This window comes from Pan troglodytes, chromosome 1 (genome assembly GCF_028858775.2).
Source record: "Pan troglodytes isolate AG18354 chromosome 1, NHGRI_mPanTro3-v2.0_pri, whole genome shotgun sequence".
In the NCBI taxonomy this organism is placed as follows: Eukaryota; Metazoa; Chordata; class Mammalia; order Primates; family Hominidae; genus Pan; species Pan troglodytes.
The window spans coordinates 171210823-171225201 of record NC_072398.2 but is presented as its reverse complement, the minus strand read 5'-3'; the positions used below and the strand labels follow the sequence as shown (position 1 = coordinate 171225201).

The 14379-nt window shown below is 39.2% G+C and overlaps 1 protein-coding gene across 1 annotated transcript in view; it reads left to right on the top strand.

The window, feature by feature from the left end:
* The window catches only part of FGGY (FGGY carbohydrate kinase domain containing), a 486570-nt gene extending 472754 nt beyond the window's left edge, over positions 1 to 13816 (top strand). Inside the window, exon 19 of the transcript XR_002938170.3 lies at positions 13604 to 13816. The gene's annotated coding sequence lies outside the window, so the exon portion shown is untranslated. The remainder of the gene's footprint in view (positions 1 to 13603) is intronic.
* Positions 13817 to 14379: the final 563 nt, after the last annotated feature.

The window sequence follows — 14379 nt, the reverse complement described above, 5'->3', positions numbered from 1 at the left end:
TTGAAGAGCACAAGGAATCATCATAGTTGCCATCCAAGTTTAGATCCATAGTGCCTCTAACCTAAGGATTCTCACCCCTAGCTGCATATTGGAATCAGCTGGTGAGCCTGTGCTTTACCTCTAGAGATTCTGACTGAATTGTTCCGGGATGTGACCTGGCATTGGTATGTTTGAAAAGCTCCCCAAGTGATTCTAACATGCAGGTGACGTTAAAAAAAAAAACAACACTAAATCTGATGATGGCTTTAACCTCATGCTACCTGTGGGAGGAGGCCCTGTGGAACAGGAATGAGCGGGACCATCCTTCAGGAAATGCACCTAAAAACACCATCACCAACCATAGCAAGTCATGGAATGCCAGACATACCAGATCAGATCCTACTACCTATTTAATCTCCTAAAGAAACACTGTAAGGAATATACTGTTATCCGCATTTTTGTAGATGAATACTTTGTTATTTATTTAACCAAGATGTTAAATAAATAAATTACCAGTGGTCTCAGAGCCAGTAAATAGTGAAGCCAAGACTCGTACTAGGTCTGCACAAATGCAAAATCCATGCTCTTCACCATGCTGCATGCCAGGTACATCTTCTTCCTGAGTCTTAGCTAAGAACAGGCTGCTGTGTAGGTTGAGCAGATAACTGTTCAGTATCAGCCTGTGGTGATGCATTTTTCATTACTCTTCATCAAACAGCCACCTCTGGCGACGGGAATACTGCCAAGGCTGCTTTTACAGGAGAGGTGTAGAAGACAGAGATGACTGAGACTTACTTGAGAGTACTGCAAATGACTACTGGTTGTTAGAACCATTACCTAATGTTAGTATTTTAAAATAAACTACAAATTGTAAGGGAAGGGATCAATATTTTATGACTACAAAATGCTACTTTCAGTAGAAAATCTAGAATTTCTATAAAGGAATTGCTTAGGGGACTTAACATGGTGGAAAGGAGAAGCTAGCCAACTTGTAATAAAACTGCTTTTACGAAGCCCTTTCCATAGGAAATGTGAACTGTTTAGATCAGAGAATTGAGAGGTAAAGTCAGCAGAAATTGTGGAGGAACTAAAGCCCCCACCCTTAATCTACTTCTTGTCACTGCTACTGTCCCTCAGACAGGCAAAGATGTTTATGTAACCATCTGATTGGGGTTGAAAGGAATGAATTGGCTCCTCTGCAGCTGTAATTTGTGATTGTAATTAAATATTACCCTTCTTTACCTTTAAAAGACATCTCTTGGTATCAAAAAATTTTGATTACAGTGGATTAATAAATATGTGTGTATATATCCATGAGTAGTCCTTAAATATGAATATATTTAATTTATACATACCCATTAGATAACTCTGCAAGATACTAGTCATCAAATCATATATTCTGCAAATATATTCAGCCAAATCCTTCCACCCTGCATCTAAATCTAGGGTGGCATCTTCCCATACACCTTCACCTCTTCCACTCTTGGAGTCTAGGTTCTTACCACATCTAACAGCTTCTTGGCTAGCCTTTTTGCCTCCATCTCTCTGCCTGACTATTGTTGCCAGTCTCATCTTAGACTCGCCAATCCCATCTTTCATTTGGTCTCCTATATTTTAAGGATAAAATGAAATAAGAGGAGGTCCCTGGGTATGTGCTACGTGGGTGTGTGGAAGTAGAGTCCTACCTCACTATGGTGGAAGCATAAGAAGCTGAAAAATAAATGCTGGAATTATACCTGCAAGGGATACTGAGGTCAAAGGCAAGACAGCTGGCCAAGCCAGATTGTTCTTCCAATGGGCCAGGTGAGCAAGGGATGTAAGGTATGGAGCCCAGGTGAGGAAGACAGAAAGCAAGAACTCAAGTGAGAGGTAGTTCATATGGCTGCCTCACTATCATCTTCCAGAAAAAATGCTCATGATAGTAGTGTCTTTTTGTATGAAGTCCAGCGAGTATGCCAGGTGTACTTAAAGGGGCTGGAGTAATGTGGATACCCCTGACTCCAATACTTGGCACACTTAGGCAGAAGGAGCTCTTCAGCCCACATAACCCCCAATGGATGCGACGCTGGGTCTGGCTGTGGCATCACTGAGATTCCAGGACCTTCTCCTCCCATCAGATCTTTCCCTTCCATCAGGTCCAGTTCTGTCCAGGACTCTCCATAAGGCAGTGGTGCATGATATACGCCTAAATGGGCTCTCATCAGCACGTCCTCCTTCTAAGCTTTGCAATGATCTGAAGCCCAGGCCAGGTCACAGCACACGGACCCTATAACCAGTAATTAGGAAAGCAGCCGGCGTTTCTGTCTATGGTAGCACTGAAAAATCTTTTCCCCTGAGTTTAAGTCAGGCTGGAAGACAGGGAATTCCATCGTGCCTTTTGTTTCTGTCAGAGTCAAAGCAGGAAATAGCTGCCAGCTGAGTATTCATAACAGGGATTTAAAAACTCGGAATTAATTACACAGAAGTGGAGGAACTGAGAGCCAAGCATGGGGTAGTGAGGCAACCCAGAGAATCATAACTGAAGGGAACCACTAAGACCCTAGGCCAGAGGGACAGAGGAGGAGGCAGTGTTACTGGCCCCTGGGCAAAGCTGGCATCCTGGCAGGACTGTTCCGGAGATAGCACTGCTGGGGAGTTGCTGCCCAAGACAGAGAGGGAGGGGAGAAATATTCCAACTTCTCCCCTCTTCCCTCCCTCTAGTGTCCCACCAGTGCCTCCCACTGGCCAAATATGCAGAATTCAAGGGTCAGTCCCCTGAAATACTGAGCACAGCAGGAGAAAGTGAAGAACCAATTTGAAGGCAATATGCCCAGTAGAGACCAACTGCCCTTGTTTGTCAACCTTCACCACTGCTCCAAACACAAAGCCCTCATACACACTTCCATAACAGTATCACTCCTGGCTTACATGCCCCACAATTTTTCCTTATCCTTCTGCCATCCTTGTGCCAACCCACCAGCTATGCCTTACAGAGCCTCCATTCCACTGTAAACAAACTACTCTATGTCCTGCCTTTTCTTCAAATATTCTCTCTGACTTGAATTCAATCCTGATTCACACTTAGCAAAAAGCCCTGAATAATTTATTCACTCATTCAACAATGTCATATTAAATGGAAATTATACCCATAATAACTAACCTTGCATTGTTGTATGTGTTTTATATATATTAAGCCCTCCAATTCTTGCAACAACCTTATGCCCCTTCTATAGATGAGGAAACTGAGACAAGAAGTCCTTGAGAAACTTGCCACTCCCATAGTTCATAAATAGCAGGGCCAGAAATCAAACATGCATCCAGCCTCCAGAAACCACAGTTTTACCCACCATACATCACTGTTCCAAAAATGAATATAGAGCAGTGAGCAACAAATAAAGTTTAGTAGAAGAAGACATTTTAAAATTTTCATTTTGTAATAATTTTAGTTTTACAGAAGACTTGCAAACAATAGAGAGTTCCATATACCCTTCACATTGCTTCCCCTAATGTTAACAACTCATACAACCATACAGTATTTATCAATACTAAGAAACTTTCATTGGTATGATGCTACTAACTAAATTACAAACTCTAACCAAATTTCACCAATTTTTTGATTAATGTTTTCCTTTTCCAGGATCCAATCCAGGGCACCATGTTTCATTGAATCATCATATCTCTTTAGTTTCTCAGACTTTCTTTGTTTTTTGTGACCTTGACACCTTTGTAAATTATTGATTAGGGCCAGGCCTGGTGGCTTACGCCTGTAATATCAGCACTTTGGGAGGCTGAGGTGGGTGGATCACCTGAGGTCAGGAGTTTGAGACCAGCCTGGCCAACATGTTGAAACCCTGTCTCTACTAAAAATACAAAAATTAGCTGGGCATGGTGGCGGGCATCTGTAATCCCAGCTACTAGGGAGGCTGAGGAGGAGAATTACTTGAACCCAGGAGGCGGAGGTTGCAGTGAGCCGAGATCACACCATTGCACTCCAGCCTGGGTGACAAGAGCGAAATACCATCTAAAAAAAAAAAAAAAAAAAAGGATTGGTTAGGCGTTTTGGAGAAAGTCCCCGCATTTGGGTTTGTCTGATGTGTTCATATAAGTAGACTAGAGTTCTGAATATTTTGGACAAATGACATATTGGCAAAGTGCCCTTCTCACCACATCACATCAAGGATACAAGCTATAAACATGAGCTTATCATTGATGATGTTAACCTTATTAATTTAGTTAAGGTGATACATGGCAGATTTCTCTGCTGTTAAGTTTCTATTTTTCCCTTTTCATATTCTGTTAGTTAGAAGTGAGTACTAAATCCAGCCCTCACAAGGGAAGCAGAGTTAAGCTCTACCTCGTGGAGGAGGCAGCAACTACGTTTATCATTTGGAATTTGGCAGGAAATATTTATCCTTTCTCCTCCATTTATTTATTTATTCAATCATTTATCACTCAGTAAACATTCATGAATATTCATTTTATTTTTTAGGTTATATTCCAATACTGTCATTTATTTTGTTTCCCTAACTGGGGCAACAAGTTAGAGCTCCCACTGCCTAGCTTTGGCCAATGGGAGCTTTTTCAGGTTGACTACTGTGCCCTTTTCACATGTCCCCATTTTGTTGAGCCCTTCCTTGCATTCTGTCACTACAGAATGCTCCAGGCTTATCTTGGATTTTCCCACCCCTGCCCTAGAATCAGCGATTTCTCCAAAGAACACTGGTTCCTTTTATTGGAGAATGGTATCAGAAACCAAGATCTGGGTGCCGGAAGTGCTTCTAGTTTCTCTCAGTGGAAAAAGATAGAAAATACATGTATGTATATATACTAACCCACGTATATATACATAAAAAGACTTCGAATAAATGAAAGCACAAATGGGTTGTTATAAATGCTATGAAGGAAAATACCAGATTCTTTATAAAAGGGTTATAGATATGATTTAATACAAATGGGGTTAGGTAGAAGTCAAGATAGTCTTCCCTGCAGTTAAATACTTAAGGTGAAATCTATTGAATGACTAGGAATTAGCCAAGTGAAAGGGCAGAGAGACAGCAGTACAGGTAGAAAAACCATCATTTAAAAGAACACTAAATAGCAGGTGCTCAAAATGTTTGAAGAGTTGGATGAAGTCCATCGTGGTGAGAGTGGAATGATCCAGGGGATACGTGACCACAAGGGGGCCAAGGCTGGATCACATAAGACCTTGAAGGCCATGATAAGGAGTTCAGATGTTGTCATAGTGTAATGGAATGCCACTGAAGGGTTTTTAAAAGAGGAGGGAGGTGCATTCTACTTCACATAGAGTTGTAGAATCATGTAAAGTAGAAACCTCCTCAATTTCCTCAGCTCCTCAATCCCCACCCCACCACCCATAAGCTTTTCCCTGCAGGCACCCATCTGCAGGAAGCTTTACAGTTGGCCACCTCACTCTGGTCCATACCAGAGTCTTATCTTTCTGGTCTTTAGATTTCACCAGGCCACAACTATAAAATGACTTACATGAAAAATACTTGTATACTTTTATTATAAAATTTGCTGTCATTTACATTATTTGTTCATTCACTCAGTCTTTTCTAGGAACTATATCTGATGCCTCCCAGAACTCCAGGATCTACTAAATATTAAGAACAGTGTTTCCCTCTATTCCTCAGCTGCCAAGGAGCTCATGACTACATTTAATATACACACAATTGTATTTTCCTCAGCTATGAAATCATGATAAAATAGTTCTTGCCTTCCCTTTCATTCATTAGTTGCCTTTATAGTATGCTAGAATTATTTTATTATGCCAGTACTTTTAATGTAAGCTAATTGAAGATTTTTTGAAATTAGAACAGTTTTACCATTTTTAAAAATTAGCAAAAAAAAAAAAAGAAGTATTTTCCGCCACTTGATAAAGGACTTTTCTCTTTAACACCAGTAACAGCCTCAGCATGAGGATTCTGGTAACAAGGAACCCCTGAGGTTGCTCTGGTTTTTTCTGAACAGCTCTAATTACTGTAAAGTTATTAAATGTTTATTGATTGTAGAACCAAATGAATAAACAATGGTCTGTTGTTCTACTAAGTTCAAAACACATTAAGAAAACAATTTGTTTATTAAAAGCATGGATTTTTAAAAGCATGGATCAAATATAAAAATAAAAATAGAAGGGTTTTATATAATATGTAAAGTAGTACTAATAGAATGCAATAAAGACAAATAATTATCCCCAGAGGAACACTATTACAGGCAGGCTTGATAATGATTTATTTTTTCTTTCCTTTTGTGATAATTATTCACTCATTGGTACTAAGAGATGCTGACAGTTCACTAACAAGATGATTGCTTTTGCTTCACATATTCTGTGCTTTCCTCTCATTTTAGTCCTAAGACAAATTATTCAATTACTTTCAGGTGCTAAATTTGTTTTAATAGTGTCTATTCTATGTAGATATATGATTCTCTAATTTTAATAAAATTAGAGCAATTTTATTTTGATATTTTAGAAATATACTGAATGCCATTTAAAATGTTAAGGAATTCTTAGTTTTTTCACCATACATAAATTTAAGTTTGGAAGTGAAGTCAGAATAGACTTGAGACTTAGATACCCAAGACTTGGATCTGAAATGAAGCCATACCACATACTAGCTGTGTGTGAACTTGGACAAATTAATTAATCCCTTTGGGTCGCTCTTTTTTTCAATTTTAAGGTAGAGTTGGTGGTAATCACTTCTCTACCCAACTCACTGGGTTGTTATGAGGTTCCAATGAAACAATGGCTTTGCACACCATAAAGTTCTTGTCAAATATCGGTAATAGTATATGTATTCACTTATTTCAAAAACATTTGTCAAACACCCACTCTATGCCCGGCACTGTGCCCATGCCAGAAATGTGCAAATGTTTGATTAGAAGATTATGAAGATGATTAGGTCACTGTCTCATAGGTTTAAAATGTACACATCTTACACCAACATAACAACATGAATATATAATACAGTTACGATATTTCTTCCCATTAAGGCTTTTGATTATATTTTGCTCATTTTAGAAGTAATAACTTTATTCTAACTTTGTCATAGATATTATATACTGAATGTAATTAATTAAACAATGTAGTTGAAAATCTTGTAAACAGGATACAATATATAATTCTATTATTTCTAGTTAGAAAAGCCAGAAACTGGTTAATTTTTTTTCTTCGAGACAGGGTCTCACTCTGTTGCCCTGGCTGGAGTGCAATGGCATGATCATGGCTCACAGCAGCTTCAAACTGCTGGCCTCAAGCAATCCCCCTGCCTTGGCCTCCCGAAGTACTGGGATTATAAGCATGGGCCACCATGCCCAACCTAATTTTTTTAACCAGTGAATTCCAACAGGTTTTATGTTTAGTTCCCAGTGTTGTCTCTTATTGATTCTTCTTATTTCGAACTGACAGTGGGCCCAGACAGAGTTTTAATATAAATTGTCATGGGGAAACACTCTTGAGATCTTCGGTGTCTTCTGTTTTTGAAGAGTTTGTTTCAGAGTCAAGCAGAAACAACAGTATGGACTCTAAGTGCAAGAGAAATGTGTGCTATAATTACAAAGACAGCAATGACATATAATTACTACAGGGGCAGCAAGAGGCAACAAGATAATAGGCTGAGTTCAATCATTCAAAAAATACTAAATGAGCATTTACCAATGTACTTTGCTAGTGACAGGGAATACAGTAGTTAATGCAGAGCTGATACTCACTTCATGGAGTTTAGAGAAGTGAAGAAGAGTTCAGAAAAGTTAGAGTGAGTCTTTTTTTATTTTTATTTTTAGAGACAGTGTCTCACTCTGTCACCCAGGCTGGAGTGCAATAGTGCAGTTACAGCTCTCTGCAGCCTTGATCTCCCAGGTTCATGCAATCCTCCTGCTTCTGCCTCCCAAGTAGCTGGGACCACAGGCACAGGCCACCACACCTGGCTAATCTTTAAATTTTTTTGTACAGACAGGGTCTCACTATGTTGCCCAGGCTGGTCTTGAACTCCTGGGCTCAAGCAATAATCCTGCCTCAGCCCCCCAAAGCAGTGAGATTACAGGCATGAGCCACTGTGCCCCACAAGTCTTCCAAGCAGAGAAAATAGCACCTGGGAGGGCTGTGGAAGTAAGAAGTATGGTGCCTTCAAATTACTCCTGGAGCATAGAGGACATTTACTGAAGTGTTCTGTATATCTTTGTATTCCTCACAATATCAGGAATGGGTTGTCCACAGATATTTTTGAATCTATAATAAATGGTGAACACCAATGAGCATGGCACCATTGGGTCTGCCAGTCCTCCTGGAGCATGTCTGGTTCTGAATGTCAGAACATTAATATTTTCATTGGGAAAATGTGAGTCTTGATAGCACTACACAGAATGATAATGGAAATATAATGAGGTGATAAAGGAGCAAACTTTAAAATGTAAAAACATCATCAAATGTTTGTTGTTCATCTTTGAAACAATTGGAACAGTGGAAAGAACATGGAAAAGAACAAAATCAAGGAAGATAATAGATTGAAAGGGGTCAGAATCTTGAACATTTTCTTAATTTTAATTCTAAAATATGTCAAAGAATAGAATGTTTCTGAAGCTGAAATAACCATATCTGTGTCAATGTCAGAGTCTCATATACTCAACTTGGGGAGAAACAGAAAGTGCCAGGCTGTCAGCTTAAGCAAGGCTCACAGACCAATGCACCTGAATTTCACACAACAGAATAGAAGGTGACCGGTTTGCTTAAAGAATATCTTAATGATGCACATCAGCCAGTTTTGATACTTCCCCCACAGAATCAAACTCTTGATTATATACTTATACACACATAGGGAGATATGTATGTTAAAAGGAAACTTGTTAAAGCTTTATCTTGAGTTATGAGAAAATATATGTGAAAACACATACTCTATAAATATTTATAAAACTATAAGAAACTTATACATCAGTAACATTTTGATAACTATAGTGACTCATGTCATTATAATCTTATGGGCAAAGCTTCTTTAAATTGTTCTTTGGAAACCTTCACTAAATGGTCTTGAATAGAATCCAAGTCTTGAATTGCTTAAATTAATTCCACTCTCCTGAATGGTGTTGTAGTGCTGCTTCAGGATATTAGATAATGGAATTGTGACCCTACAGCTTTATTGGAGCTAATCATATTAATAAGGCCAAATACGTCTTTATCTAGGATGAAAGAACCAAATAGTATAGCACTTAAAAAAAACAACCATTGAGATATCCTTGGAATAATGCCACAAATTTAAGTCTGGGGGAGAAAAAATAATTATTAGAGGACAGAGTGCATTCACATATTGCTCAATTTGCCATTTACTTAAGTACTTGAAGTTTGGGAAGCATTCAGACTATAATGATGCTCATCACATACAAGGAGCTTGGGTTAAAAGCTTTCTGAATGTCCTCTATTAAACACAGTAGCTGCTCTCCATAGGGCATTACCATATTAAAGATCCTACAATATTATCAGTTAATTTACTGGTCATATTACACCAAGCATATCAAATTGGTTTTAATTCTTCTGCCAATACTAATTGATTGGTAGTGGCTGCTGGGTTACAAAAAGGCTGTGATTGTAAACAAACTCTAAAGCAGAGATCATGGATATATGTGTTTAGGGGTGGAACTGGGGGGTTCACAACCCCTATATAGTGACAGTAATGGCTCTCTATTACAGAAAAGGCTGATTAAGCATAGGCTCAAGGTTACAGAACTATTTATTCATTTGTTTATCATTCACTTCATCAAAAATGATACGGAAGAAAATATAGGTAATATACAGTGATAAAGAAATCAGGGCAATTGGAAAGTAAAATAAAAAATTAAGACAAGGCCACTAAGAAATACAAGCTATAAAATCCTGCACACTTAGGAAAGGGGACTTAGAATTTGACTCTAAGTTTCCTGATAGTCTAATTGAAAGTGGAAGGCATGATCATTTACAAGATTCGGGCTGTCTTAAATATAAGGCAGGTCCTATACATAAAATGTAAGACAGACATTCTGGTATAAAAGAATGTAAGTGGACCTAGAAGACATGAATTTAAATCCTAGGTCTGCCATTTAGGAGCTAGGTGACTTTCAGCAAGTTATTTAAACTTGACTACTTCAATATCTTCATTTGCAAAATGTGGATAATAATGCTGCTTCATGAATTGTTTTGAAATAAACAAAGAAGTAAATATGCTCTTTATTTTTTGTTTGGTCACCTAGATCCATTTGCCTTGCTTTTCTGTCCTACTTCCTGTCCTGGGAGGTTGACCCTAAAAACTGTGCCACCCAGGCTCCCATTTCCCTCTGGCTTTCTATTTGGTTCAGCCAACCAGAGGTACTCTCTTCCCACTGCCTCAATACCAACTGTCTAACTGTAGCTGCTCTTTTTATGACTACAACTCCTGATGGGCAGTTGCCTTATGTATTAGTCCATTTTCATGCTGCTGATAAAGACATACCAGAGACTGAGAAATTTACAAAAGAAAGAACTTTAATTGAACTTACAGTTCCACGTGGCCTGGGGAGCCTCATAATCATGGCGGAAGGCAAAGAGGAGCAAGTCAAGTCCCATCTTACAAGAATAGCAGCAGGCAAAGAGAGAATGAGGAAGTTCCAAAAGCAGAAACCCCTGATAAAACCATCAGATCTCGGGAGATTTATTCATTGCCACGAAAACAGTATGGGGTAGACTGCCCCAATGATTTAATTATCTCCCACTGGGTCCCTCCCACAACACATGGGAATTATGGGAATACAATTCAAGATGAGATTTGGGTGGGGACACAGAGCCAAACCATATCATTCCACACCTGGCCCCTGCCAAATCTCATGTCCTCACATTTCAAAACCAATCACACCTTCCCAATAGTCCCCCAAAGTCTTAACTCATTTCAGCATCAACTCATAAGTCCATGGTCCAAAGTTTCATCTGGGACAAGGCAAGTCCTTTCCACCTATGAGCCTGTAAAATCAAAAGCAAGCTAGTTATTTCCTAGATACAGTGGGGGTACAGACATTGGGTAAATACAACCATTCCAAATGGGAGAAATTTATCAAAACAAAGGGGCTACAGGCCCCCTGCAAGTCTGCAATCCAGCAGGGCAGTCAAATCTTAAAGCTCCAAAATGATCTCCTTTGACTTCATGTCTCACATCCAGGTCATGCTGATGCAAGAGGTTCCCATGGCCTTGGGCAGCTCCACCCCTGTGGCCTTACAGGGTGTAGCCCTGCTCCTGGCTGCTTTCATGGGTTGGCGTTGAGTGTCTGTGGCTTTTCAGGTGCATGGTGCAAGCTGTTGGTGGATCTACCATTCTGGGGTCTGAAGGTCGGTGGCCCTCTTCTCACAGCTCCACTAGGTGGTGCCCCAGAAGGGACTCTAGCCCCCACATTTCCCTTCCACACTGTTCTAGCAGAGGTCCCTTCCACACTGCCCTAGTATACATCTTCTGACATCTAGGCAGAGGTTCCCAAACCTCAATTCTTGACTTCTATGCACTCACAGGCATAACACCATGTGGAAGCTGCCAAAGCTTGGGCTTGCACCATCTGAAGCCATGGCCCAAGCTCTACGATGGCCCCTTTCAGCCATGGCTGGAGTGGCTGGAACTTAGGGCATCAAGTCCCTAGGTAATGCACATAGTTCAGGGACACTGGGCCCAGCCCATAACACCACTTTTTCCTCCTAGGCCTCTGGGCCTGTGATGGGAGGAGCTGCCATAAGGACCTCTGACATGCCCTAGAGACATTTTCCCCATTGTCTTGGGGATTAACATTTGTATCCTCATTACTTATGCAAATTTCTGCAGCCATCTTCAATTTCTCCTCAGAAAATGGGATTTTCTTTTCTATCACATTGTCAGGCTGCAAATTTTTCAAACTTTTACGCTGTTTCCCTTTTAAAACTGAATGCCTTAAACAGCACACAAATCACTTCTTGAATGCTTTGCTACTTAGAAATTTCTTCCACCAAATACCATAAGTCATCTCTCTCAAGTTCAAAGTTCCACAGATCTCTAGAGGAGGGGCATAATGCTGCCAGTCTCTTTGCTGAAACAAAACAAGAGTCACTGTTGCTCCAGTTCCCAACAAGTTCCTCATTTTCATCTGAGACCACCTCAGCCTGGACCTTATTGTTCATATCACTATCAGCATTTTTGTCAAAGCCATTCAACAAGTCTCTAGGAAGTTCCAAATTTTCCCACATCTTCCTCTCTTCTTCTGAGTCTTCCAAACTGTTCCAACCTCTGCTTGTTACCCAGTTTCAAAGTTGCTTCCATATTTTTGGGTATCTTTTCAGCAACACCCCACTCTACTGGTACCAATTTACTATATTAATCTGTTTCCATGTTGCTGATAAAGATATATCTGAGACTGGACAATATACAAAAGAAAGAGGTTTAATTGGATTTACAGTTCCACGTGTGTGGGGAAGCCTCACAATCATGGTAAAAGGCAAGGAGGAGCAATTCTCATCTTACATGGATGGCAGCAGGCTAAGAGAGAACGAGGAAGACACAAAAGTGGAAACCCCTGACAAAACCATCAGATCTCATGAGACTTATTCACTCCCATGAGAACAGTATGGGGAAAATGCCCACCGGTTCCCTCCCACAACATGTGAGAATTATGGGAGTATAATTCAAGATGAGACTTAGGTGGGGACACAGAGCCATACCATATCACCTTCCATGCTGTCAGCTATAGGTGTGCACTCTCTTTCCGACTAGAGCCCTGATTGATAAAATGAATATTTATAAAGTGGAAGAAGTTGGAGAAAATAGAGTCTCATTTTTAAACCCCTACTACAGGCCCTGCACAGAGGCAGGCATCCTTATAGTGGATATTCAATAAATGCTGATAAATTTGAAGAAAAGGGAATAAGACAAAGTAAAGCAGATTTCACAAAAATCTGAGACACAAGATTCAGATCCTTTGCATCAGATGATCCCATTTCCCAAATTTGGAATGTGAACAGAAGAAAGAGAGACAATGAGGATTGTCTGTGCAACTCAGCAAGCCTGGAAAACAACAACAATGCTAGTATGTATGGAAGACATAAAATACTATTCTAGGTTTAAGTAAGATTTAAAGGAAAATAGTACAGTAAAAGGCAAGTACATGATTTTTCACTTGTCATTTTGTGAACTTGCGTGTAGAGTGGAAGTGAGCAGACATGAACATAATTAATGGAATGGCCATTTTCCTTACATGCCTAACCATCTTTTTGCATGATTTACAATTTTCAAATGCTATTCCCTCAGAAAAGAAATTTTACCTTGTTTTCACAAGAAAAGATCAAGTTGAAGAATGACTTTAACAATAAAGTAACCAGTGCCCCCAAAGTATATTATTCACAGTGTCTAGCACAGGCACAGTGAAAGGTTCATGGGTATCCAGCAAATTCTGTTGTTGGTCCTGGAAACCAACAAAGTCAGATATTCAAAATGCCTTTCTTGTTTACAAAAAGTATTCTACTTGTTATTGTTGTCAGGAGAGACCCCTTCACTCAGATCCTCTTTATTGAGAAAGCAGAAAACCCTCATAAAAGCATCAGATGTTTAAAAAAATTTTTAAATTTCTCTTTTGAGCCCAAGCTTCTTGTTTGTTTGTTTATTTGTTTTGTTTTTTACAGGAGAATGGAGATGTCTTGGATTTTTTGTGCACAAATTGTCCTCAGAACCAAACAAAATAACCAGCATAGGAGAGAATTCACAAAGTAAGAGACTCATAAAGTAAAATGTTTTGCTTTCCTTTTTGCCTTTTTCATCCTGCTTTGTTTTTCAACATGTGTAAATCATTCTGTTACTATAAACTTAATAAAGAAGTAAAAGAGCAAAGACCAAAATGTAATAATGAAATAAAGTTTTTATCAGTTATAATTTTTTGGCATGATCAGGTTATCTTTGGTGTACACTTCAGGGTTTTGTATTTCAAACACAACTCTTCTTAAAACTTTTCATGTGTCCCAGATGTGACCTAGTTTCATTCTGGGAAATGAATGCTGAGTGTTGTACAGACAAGTCAAACAGACATAGCTATTTTAGGAGCCATTAATGTAGTGCTTATAAAAACCAAATATGTAAACCCACCTGGCCAGGAAAACCTTTACTGAGTATATACTTTGTGCTGAGTGATATTCCAGGCTCCAGAAATGAAAACACAAAGGGCAAGACCCAATCTTGAAGAGCTCATAAACTAGTAAAAGAGAACAACAAACATGTTACAAGGCAAAAACAAATTACAAATGTAAATAATAAAGCCAAAGCATAATAATGGAAGCCTGAAAAAGGTAAAGAAGTATTACATAAAATGGAGCCATTTGTTCTGTCTTAGGAGAGCTCAAAAAAGCCTTCACAGAAGAGGTAGAATCTGAGCAAATTCAAAAGTTTAAAGTCCAGTTTGGAAATT